Here is a 12,081-nt window from a genome sequence, read left to right on the forward strand (position 1 = left end):
ATCGAGCTCCATGGGGCTCAGCAGACAGTCTGCTTCTCCCTCTCTCTGTGCCCCTCCTCCCAGCTTGTGCTTCTCTCGTTCTCTCAAATAAATTAATAAAATCCTTAAAAATAATAAGATTTTTAAAAATGCCCTTGGTATTATATTAGTAAGGACAATTATCACTAGCTGCTATAACAAATAACCCCTAAATCTCAGTGGGTTAACAATATAAAATTTATTTCTTGTTCCCAAAAAGTCAGAGACTTTTCCTGGGTACTGCTGTCCAGTGGTGATTAGGGGACCCAAGTTCTGTGTATCGTGTGACTTCAACACATGACCTCCATTGTTACTTCCAAAGGAGAAGAGAAATCGTGAATGATCACAGAGCTGGTTTTGTTAGGCAGTTCTGAAAGTGTTGGATCTCACTTCCAACCACATCTAATTAGCCAGGACCTAATCACACTGCCAAACCTAAAGGAAACCTGGGAAACAGTCTCCCCGGGTGCCTGGAAAGAGGAAATGGGATCGATGAGCATCTAGCAGGCAGGCGGTCCCTGACACAGGTACACAACCAGGCTCAGGAGTTTTATTATTCTTTATAAATCTAGCAGCAATATTCATTTCTTAAAAACTTGGAGGGAAGACTGTTTTGCTGCATGTTAACTGTGTTCTTTATGCCATACAATTCTTCATTCTTGGGTATGAAATTGTGAGTACGACTGAATCTCAAGAGACCTTAGTTCAGTTCACTTCTTCAGGCAGGTAATAGTATCTCCAAATGCACTCTAGCTTCTTTAATTGCCAATATTACCTTTCACTGTTTTTCTCCAAGGACCTTATATTTAGAAATAATTTGTCTACCAAACCACATTTATAGAGCAACAGCATTCATTTTTACCATGTGTTACTAATCAAAAACGGATAAAACTGCAAATCAGAAGTTCTGAGCAGAATGTGGAGACCAGTCTTACGCTGAGTTGACATAAAAAGTCATCCAGATACGAAGATACCTGGAGTTCCAGTGAGCCTTGGTATTATCTCAGTGTTATGGACACTGAGGACTGTGTCCTCCCCCAAATTCATATGTTGAGGCTCTAACACCCAATGTGACTATATTTAGAGATAGAGCCTTTAGGAAGTCATTAAGGTTAAGGGAGGTGCTGAGGGTATGTCCTAATCCAGTAGGACTCGTGCTCTTATAGGAGGAAAAGCGCCAGAGAGTCTCTCTGCTTTCACACACAAGAGAGTCCACACAGGGAGGTGCTCTGTCTGCAAGGCAGGAAGAAAGGTTTCACCAGAAACCAACCCTACTGGCACCTTGGTCTTGGCCTTCTAGCATCCAGAACTGTAAGAAAATAAATGTTTATTGTTTAAGCCACTCAGTGTGTGGCATTTTGTTATGGCAGCCTGGGCAGAGTAATCTACTCAATTAAGAGTAAAAGTTTAAAAAAAAAAAAAAGGGTAAAAGTTTTGTGCATCTTTAAAATATGAAGATAGGCCTCAAATCTTTACTCCATCATAGTCAATAGTGATTAGGAACAACTGTATTATCGTCCTGTTGTAAAGAGCTTTACTCCTGAGGGCGTAATGTCATCTTAAATCTCCTTTTTTGCTAGACTTGACTCTGTATATCAAGAGCCACGTATCAGAAAGTCCTAGTTGGCAGAAGAATGAGCTCCATAGACGTGTAATTATATAAGATTTGGTGTTTGTTTGCTTGTCCTTTACTTTTTTAAGATTTTATTTATTTAAGATTTACTTATTTTTTTACTCATGAGAGACACACACAGAGAGAGGCAGGGACACAGGCAGAGGGAGAAGCAGGCTCCCTGCAGGGAGCCCGATGTGGGACTCGATCCCAGGACCCCAGGATCACGCCGTGGGCCGAAGGCAGGCGCTCAACCACTGAGCCACCCAGGTGCCCTGCTTGTCCTTTAATATAATGTCCCTCCTTCTGGAGATGCAGGTTCTATCTACAATATCCTCTCGGGCCATCTTCGCATATTCTCATACCTGCATGGTAAAGGGTGTTGAAAGTGTCAACCAGCTTATTGTTTTTTGAGTAGTACAGAGGGTAGGATAAAGGGATCATGACAATTAAATAAAACGTTTCAGTCTGCCCCTGACAAATCATTTTCCCATCTCTCTTCAAGGCAAGAACAAGTACGGACGGGTGAAGGAAAAGTTATGAATGCCAGGGTGGCTTTTTCAAAAAGCTCAAAAACACGTTCTGCAAAGAGGTGCTAGTGGAAGGCATTTGCGGACGGTCCTCTCTCCCTCCCGCTCTGCACATGACTCTGATCCTTGGACCTCGTGAGTCTGCTTCTCTGTGACCAACACAGCCTTAAAGAACGTGAAGACTGTTAGAAAGCAGGATTTAGCATCCCCATTTTAATAATAAATACAAACACACACTCACCCGGTACGGTTTACGCCTGCCTGCAACAAAAACAGCTGAACAGATTGTGATGAAATTCAGAGACTGACAGTCTGACAAAAAAAATCCCTTTTTGTCTAAAATCTGGCTTCCATAGGTTTTTGCAAATCTAAATATTTGATTTTGCACTGGAAGAGGAGCCAGTCTTATGTACAATTTATAAAATAAATGTGTAGATACATGTTCAAAAATCTCCAAATTTTGTCAACACATACTGTCCAACTTTAAAGACTTTTCCCCCCCCATTTTTTTCCCCCGGACTTGGGTGTCTTTTCCTCGTGCCTTTTGAGGCTTTCACTATATTCATATAATAAGAACTATTTTTGCAAACCAGTGTTTCGATAGATTGAACAGTAGTTTCAGTGTCAAATGGCCCTTTCCCCAGTGGGGAGGTTTAAGCCTTGCTGTATTGTACTTCCGAGCCACTCAGGAGCTGGAGTTGGGAGCTAGAGTATCTTGTTTGACGTTCGCCTTTCATTGCAGCCTGGGATGCAAACAAGCCTCAGTTACTCAGCAGCCAAACAATTCTATCAAACGGCGGCCGGGGCTAAATATTGTACCGAATTTTCTAATTATGTCCTTGTGATACTTGCTACATGAGGTTAGCTAGAAGCGGACTAGAATCGACATAAAACTCCTTGTCTAAACAGGACGTGTGGGCTTTGAGACATTTTGTTCATCGCTTCAAAATTCCTGTGGCAAGTCATAATGGCCATAAAAATAACTTAATGAAAAACTTAAAAGATAGTTCTGATCGATCAACATATGTTAAAGGTGCTTATTACACCAGGGATTTATATGACTGGATTATAGATGCATGTGGAGTTTCAGGTTGAGGCAGATACATTTTATCCCCATGCAAGTCAGGATATTGCTTTTATGGCTTATGGATTGTAGAAATTCAGCTGCCTTAACGCTGCTATTTCTATAAGGGATTTCTTCAATCATTTTATATCCTAAAAATGAGAGCTTCTCCTTTTATAAGATTTCTAAAGTTTATGCCTGATTCTTTTCTTTCTTATTAATAGTACAGAGAGAAAGAAACAACAACAACAATAAACTGCCAAGGAGGCATCTCACCCACTAGAGAGAAGTTAAGTGTTGAAAAGCATTCAATGACTCAATAAAAAGTATCACTAACTATTCCCCACAGGAAGTGCAGGCAAATCGGAAAGGCCTGTGGAGTCAGGCGTGCCCACGGAGACATCCTGCAGTCCTGAAGAGCTGGGGAACTGAGGGAAAGATTTTTTTGTTTGTTTGTTTCATTACACATATGTAGCCATTTCAATATTTTCCTAAAATTTAAATAAGAATCCTGATGTACTTTCACAGTCTTTAATTTACAGCAATATCTACAGCGATCTGTATTGTAGAAGAGGGAAGATTGAGGGATTTCAGGAAGTTGTTTGGGGTCTTCTGGATCACTAGTGCTGCGGTAGAGAAGGGAGAGAGATTTTGACTCCTAAGGAGCAGGATATCCTTGACAGCAGCCTGAGCTAATAAGGAGGGCTAGCTCTGTTACAGGCACCAGACTGCATCCTTGCCTTCCTTGGACTGAAAATTTCTAAGTAATAGAGCATGGAAAAGAGGGTGAGGAAATCTACTAAAATAGTAACTAGCATTCATCTTCGATCTGGAACTCTGAATATTTTTTGTTTCTTTCTGTATTCTTATATTATCCTCACACTATAAAAATGAGCAGGTTATGAATGATGCCATAAAAAAAAAGTATACAAGAAGCAAGCAAGACATCCTCCAGTCAGTGAACGGTTAAACTGTGGTATATCCAGGCAGTGGAATATTATTCAGCACTAAAAAGAAGCAAGCAAGCAAGCCATTAAAAGACATGAAGGAAGTTTCAGTTATATTACTAAGTGAAAGAAGCCAATATGAAAAGGCTACATAATGTAGGATTCCAACTATATGACATATAGCTGGGAAAGGTGAAAATACAGACAATGGTGAAAAATCAGTGGTTGCCAGGGATTAAGAGAAGGGCGGATGAATAAGAGCACAGAGCACGTGTAAAGCAATGAAACTACATGATACTACATATGTATGACACCACAATCATGGATAGATGTCATTACATACTTGTCCAAACCCATTGAATGTACAGCACCAAGAGTGAACCCTTAGGTAGACTATGGACGTTGGGTGATTATGACGTGTCAATGTAGGTTCATTCGTCGTAACTAACGTACTCCCCTGGTGTACACCTGGGATGGTGATCACGGGGGATGCTGTCCATGTGTGGATGGAAGGGGTATTTGGGAACTCCCTGGACTTTCCTTTCAATTTTACTGAGAACCTAAACCTACTCTAAAAATAAAAGTCTTTAAATATGGGGAAAAAGGCAACTAAAAGTCAGAATAAGAATGACGAAATAGTATGGGCTTAAAGAAATTAGTAAGGGTTGTCATGTTCTGTCTCTTGTATCCAGTAACTAAACAGACACCAAGTTGTCATCCTCTGCAATACTGTAAAAAAGAAAAGGTCAACTAAATGTGGTTAAATAACTCAAGAGGGTGAAAAAGGTAAATGCTCAAAGTAGTCAACCACAGGGCCCTCGATGTATTTTCAGGAAAGTTTAGGATTATAAAAGTAAGTATCATTTAAGCCATATTCGGAAGAATTACACAAATGCACCCAAAACACCCTCCAGATTAAGTTTCACAAATGAAGTCATTGACCTGCACTGAGCTGAACACCACACGAGGTGACCCTTCTTCTAAAGTAATGAATATTCTTCAAACGGCAAGGGAACACAGGCTGCTGTTTGATGCCGATGACATTGAAAATTTAGGAGAACAGAGAGCCCATCATTTTTCATTTGTATGCAAATTTGTCTGTTCCAGAAATTAACCCCTGGACCCCACGTCAGTTTTCATCTCTAGGAATTTTCTTTGCCAGCACCACACGGTGTAGTCTTGTCGCTATCCTGAGGTCACCCGGCTTCCCTGGTTTAAAAACAACCACCATCCCCAAAGTCACAATGGTGCTTTGTTTACCCTCATTACTGGTGGATAAAGAGCAATAGAAGGAAAGGCCTGTTGTAAAATGCACATCTCTAATGGCCCGCCCCGGTGCCAGCAGCATTGAAATGCAAACTGCGTACTACTTTGGCCCAACAGCTCTGGGTTGACCACTGCTCCCGATCTTAAGGTGAACCCAGGACAATGGACCAATCCTATTACCCTCCTTTTCAGTCAGATCTTCAACTGTTAAAAAGTTCCTTTGTTATTTCCCACCTTAGACAAATGTCACCATCTACATGTGAAGGGGAGAGAGGTGATTGAGGTTTTTAATTGATGTGGATTTAATTATGCTAATTTAGACAGCTGTAAAGCATTTCAGGATAGCTGAAGAATAGGAGGGACAAATACAGGTGCCCTTCGCTGTAGGGGCTTAATTTTTAACCTAGGTAGTTTGAAAAGAGAAGGGCAGTTCAAAAGCGTGGGCAATTTAAGATTTGTGGAGGGAGGGAGGTCCTCCTCCGAAATACTTAGCAGGCTCAAGGAGCATCTCAGAGCCGAAAGAAACACTCATTCTCCATTGAAAACTCCAGGCTTGTCTCTAATTAGAATAGACCATTTTAAATGATGGGTTCATCAAGAGATGATTTCAGATAACACTAAACTAGAATTTAGGGATTAAAAATGACCTTGAGTCCCATCTCTGGAAATAACCACCCAATGAAAATGGGGATAAAAATTAGCAAGAATTTTTTAGATTTTTCTTTTTTTTCTTTTCTTTTCTTTTCTTTTCTTTTCTTTTCTTTTCTTTTCTTTTTTCTTTCTTTCTTTCTTTCTTTCTTTCTTTCTTTCTTTCTTTCTTTCTTTCTTCTTTCTTTCTTTCTTTTTATTTCTTCTTTCTTTCTTTTTAAAGGAAGGGACTTTTGAGTTTTTGAGCTTTAAGGGCAAGATGAATTGACCTCACCATGTCTCTGACATGTGTTCCATTCCACTACTGGCAACATGGAGATGTGATATATAGCATCATCAGTGGGACTAGAGCATTCACTTCATCTTGAAATTGTTTTATAATACCGTTTTGGTATTTTGGGGGGCGGGGAGTAGGGGTTGGTGAGTAATGCAGGAAATCCTATTTAAGTTGTTTTGCATTTTAAACAAGAATGACATGGAATCCTACGCACTGTGTAGATGCTGAAGAAACCCTAACTGCTCTCGAAGGATGCTTGATTTTAAAGTGCAACATTGGACAGTCCAGTATATATTTAGCCGGAATGGAGAAGAAGGAGTTGAAGATCTTTATGACTTTTTTTGCAGCTTACTGGAGTGGGGAGGTCTCAAAACACTTCAGCTCTTCTGTTCCCATTCACCTCTGGGCTTTCTTCTGGCTCAAACTGTCATCCCTGCAGACACTGAGGGGCTCCTCCTAGGAGGCCTATTACATTTCTAGGGGACAAAGAGCTTATAAAGGAATCATCTTCCTTTCTCCCAGGCATTTCCTTCTCAACTCTGTGAAGCTTCTCTTCTGTGCATTTTCCTTTGTCCTATACTAATCAGAGATGTAATTAACTAGCAAAGAAAAGAAGCAGGGGCATCTGTCCTGTGTTCCACACAGAGGGTGGAGAGTGACCTTTCCAACCCTTCCCCAGTTTTTGGTGAAAACACACAGATTTGGGCTTGAATTTTGACTCTGGGTTTTACTCATCATTCAGATCTTGAATGGGTTATTTAATGTAACTGATTTAATAGAGTTACCAAATGAAATAACATAACCATAGTTCACACTGGTGGTGCTACGTGAGATATAAAAAGTGCCTAACACCAAGAGCCATCAATGATGTGTGTTCTTTTCCTCTTCTTATCACCCCAATACTTTACACTGTCTCTTTCCCAACACCCCTACTTTCTTGCTCTTTTCATTTATCCAGTCAGAACTTATCATTTCCATCTTATTTTACCCACTCCTGCAAATTTACTTTTATCTTTTTTATTTCCTTTCCTTCTTCTGCCAATTTATTACATATTTATTTTTCTTTTTGTGATTTCTCACAAATCCTTTCAGTATCTTCTTCTCATCTTTCCCCACTTTGGGAAGTATAACAAGAGTGGAGAAGGGAGAAGGAAGTTGTTACAATGGGGATCTCAAAGGAATGGAGGGGAAAAAAAGATGCATAAGAATTCTATGGATGGAATTTTGATATTACTGTGCCTAAAGGAATTCAAAATAGTGTGTGACTGATGTAAATCCAAACAAATTATTTTGTTCTATCTCTATGCTATAAGCATAATTGAAAATATGGAAACCAGTTATGTAAAAACAGTATGAAAAAGTTCCAACTCAAATTAGTTGAGGATTTGATTATAGCAGTCATATGATTCTGTTCTTAAAATGGCATAGAAATGGCAAGAATAGTTAGAATGGTAGCAGTCTTTTGACAGTGTTTTGATAAAATGCATTAATAAAAATAATAATGGAAATCTTGTTTCTAGCAATACAGCAAGCTGAAGTAACACAAACAGGTTTTTCTCTGCTAACTTGTGGGAATCCTGGATACAACATAACAAAAAATATAACACACAGTTAAGTTGAAAGAAAAAAATAAAATTGCCTCAGACATAAAGAAGAAATTTGTGGTTAAAGAGGTAAGCACAGATCTGACACCACAGTAACTGTGGAAGATACTGGTTTAGGTAAACAACAAGGATCTGTATGCTTCTACTTGTTACAAAGGAAGAAATAAATTTTCAGCAAATATTAGACCCCCAAAGATGAGCCTATGCAAGTGTGCATTCATACTGAGTTATTTGAAAATCTCAAAGAAACAATATAATGTGAAAGAAAGAAAGAAAGAAAGAAAGAAAGAAAGAAAGAAAGAAAGAAAGAAAGAAAAAGAACAAGTGAACCTGACAAAAGCAAATCCCAGACCTAGGTGTAGGGACACTGACATAGCTTGGGACACTCAAGAGTCTTAAATCAAAGAAAAGCCCACCATACCAAAATGACAAGCTAAACAAGGAAACAAATCTGTGTAGGGAGAATCAGGAGGCACAACAGAAAGATTAGTATCCTTGATACTTTAATGTAATAAAATAATCTACAAGAATCTATAAAACAGTATGTTTAGAATGATAAAATTGATTAAAGAAGGAATAGCTAGGGGCACCTGGGTGGCTTGGGGGTTGAGCATCTGCGTTTGGCTCAGGTGGTGATACCCGGGTCCCAGGATCGAGTCCCCACATCAGGCTCCCCGCAGTGAGCCTGCTTCTTCCTCTGCCTCTGTCTCTGCCTCTCTCTCTCTCTCTCTCTGTGTGTCTTTCATGAGTAAATAAAATCCTTAAAAAAAAAAAAAAAGGAAGAAGAAGGAATAGTTATAAAAATGCAAGGACAAAATATAATTTTTTAAAAAAGGAAAAGCAAATTTGAAAAATAACCCCAAAAATCAAGAAATTGAGAAATATGTTCATTAAAATGAAAATCCTCAGTGACTGAGCTATCCAGTAGCTAAAGGGCTATTGCCTTAACTGGAAACAGTATCTTCAATTACTATAAAAGAAAGGAGACCAAATACAATTTTTTTTTAATGCTAAGAGACATGAAGGAAAGAATGACATGGTCAAATATATATCTAATCAGAATTATAGAAGGATGAAATAATTAGAAATAAATCCATATCTAGGTGCAACATAGTAGAATAAATAATACTAAACTTAAAAACACATAAAATATTAAAAGCAACTAGAAAGAAAACTCAGATTATCTAAAGACTAATAATTAGGTTGAAGCACACTTTTCATCAATAAAAATAGAACCAGCAGGAAATGTAATACCATACCCCAAAGTGTGATAGGGAGAAACAACTGACAATTTATTTATTTATTTACTTACTTATTTATTTATTTATTTTAAGATTTATTTATTCATGAGAGACACACAGAGAGAGGCAGAGACAGGCAGAAGGAGAAGCAGACTTCTCACAGGGAGCCCAAGTGGGACTTGATCCCTGGATCCCAGGATCACGCCGAGCCCAAGGCAGACACTCAACCACTGAGCCACCCAGGCGTCCCAATAACTGACAATTTAAAATTTTATACCCAAATCAACTATAATTAAAGATGAAGCATATGATAAAGAGATTTTTGAATGAAAATTGATAGAGTTGACCATGCTCAGATTCCTCACTGAAAGAACTACTAAAGGATGTAATTCACCAACAAGAACATTGAACCAGAATAAAGGAGGGATATGGACCATAGTAATCAAATAATTTAGTAAATATGTGGGTAAATCTAAATAAAAACTGCAGTAAAAATATAATGACAGTTTAGGAGATGAAACAAAGGGGAAGTGAAATAATATATTGATAGCAGAAGAGCGTAGTGGTTGGAAATTAAAACAAATATGTCAAGCTTGCTTGCTTAAAAAAAATCAAAGAATAAAAATAGAAAGTGTGACTCCCATTTAATAACCAAAAAAAGGGGAAATGTAATTAATGTAAATAGGAATAGAAAAACTACAAAGTGAAACATGATAAATAGAAATCATAAATGCAATTTAAAATCATAGGAAGTCCAAATATTTCATCAATCATACTAAAGGTGTATGGAATCAAGACTAACACTGAAACTTCATTAGCCTATATCATGTTTCTATAAGCAGTTGTAAGAAAGTCTGGAAAATAATAATTTGGGGAATTCCACTTGGAGAAGAAAAGATTTACAATGTGGAGAACTAACATGCAGTCACAATTACTGATTTCACTTAGGACAACCTACGTAACAAAAAAGGCAGACAATTGAGAAACAGTGGTATGGCCCACAGGAAATTCATTGGACCAAACCAAAAAATTTGTGTTTTTGTTCTAGATCTATCACTACTTTTGTGATAGTTGATTTCTCCTTTCTAGTTCTCAATTTCATCATGGATAAAATGAAGGATTTAGAGTGTTAATTTTTCCTTCATCATATAAAAAGTGCAAGATACTTTGAGGTAATAAGAGAAGTGAGGGCAAGAGGCAGTTTAGGGTGTCCTTTCTCATACCCTCGGAAATCCACTCCCACAAACCTACACAACTGGATATCACACATTTTAGTATGCCTACTAATCAGAAAAAGGTTTTCAAAGGAGTGCCACAGAGGCAGGCACCATCAATTGACTCTCCAATAGCCATCCTTTCCCTTTTTCTTTCAAAAAAGAATACCAATTTTGATCAGATTAGCATATGCCCATGTCAATACTTTTCTGATACCCTTTGCTAAAAACCAAATTTAACTGAGTAAAATTCAAAAGTCTTATTGGCTTTATTCAATGATTCATGAACCAGACAACATCCTACCTGGCAATTAGAAAGAAGCTCTCATGAGCTATACAAAATGGCAAACACTTATGGGCAGGAGGAGGCAGGATTAAAGCAAAGAGTCGATTATTTCAGATAAGGCTGCCTTTCCATGGTGAATGGAAGGGGTCTTTCGGCAGATTACCTCACTGGTGCTGATCATATCATTCCAGAATGACCGGTTAAAAGTCATATTCCGGGGAGAGGCTACAACTACAATCAGGTTTCATAGTTAAGTCTTGGTTTCCTATGCCAGGCTTAGCACAAGAGACTCTCTTAGGTCCATTGTCTCTCGTTTTTTAAACATCTTCGTGCTAGGAAAGCCTCTTTGATACACATCTACCCAAAGAGACAAAGTTGGAAGGCCAATATGGATTTCTGGGAAAGCTTTGGCTTTCTTGGTGTGTAGACACGTAGTGGCCATCTTGCAGCCATAAAGCAACATCTCTGAGGAAAGAAGCAAGAGAACTGTATTAAAATCTGTCCTGACTCCTAACTCTGGGAAACGAACTAGGGGTGGTGGAAGGGGAGGTGGGTGGGGGGTGGGGGTGACTGGGTGACAGGCACTGAGGGGGGCACTTGATGGGATGAGCACTGGGTATTATTCTATATGTTGGCAAATTGAACACCAATAAAAAATAAATTTATAAAAAAAATAAATAAATAAAAAATAAAATAAAATAAAATATAAAATAAAATAAAATAAAATAAAATAAAATCTGTCCTGATATTATTGAAAGATTGATCCAAGGCCAGCAGCTAGCTACCTTCCTCCAGACATTTTGTTAAGGAAGATAATGAAACCTCTCTTGTTTAAACCAAGTTTTCAGCTTTCTGTAACTTCCAGCTGAACACGTTAACTGACGACGAACGATCTACTAAGGTTTGATTGTGTGTGTGCAGAGCCATTAGTGATGAGTCATAGAACTACACAAACTCAAATTCAAATTCAGAAAAGTAGAGTCAAATGTTGAATCCCATCTGTACTTTGCACAATGGAAGATATTTTAAATTTGTCACTGAAAACTAAAACAAATAGATAAATATATTGACTCATATTTATAGATACTGATTGTACAAACCTGTAACTAAATCTTCACTACACGAATACTCTTCAAGGTTACCTGACTCATCTGAAGCAGATGTTGTAAGGTCGGCAAAACATCTGATGTTTGAATCTTCAAAAATCTGAGAAACACTTTAGTAAGTGGGCAGGGCAAATAAAAAGTGTCGAATATGCAATTTCCTCTGGTTTGGCGCACTTTGACTTTTAGCGTCCTTGCTTTCTAGTGAGTCAAGAGCAGCTCCAGAATTCAGGCATTAAAAACCCATGTCACTGAGATTCAGTCTGCTGTTG

The sequence above is a fragment of the Canis lupus genome, chromosome 20, assembly GCF_048164855.1.
Source record: "Canis lupus baileyi chromosome 20, mCanLup2.hap1, whole genome shotgun sequence".
Classification (NCBI taxonomy): Eukaryota; Metazoa; Chordata; class Mammalia; order Carnivora; family Canidae; genus Canis; species Canis lupus.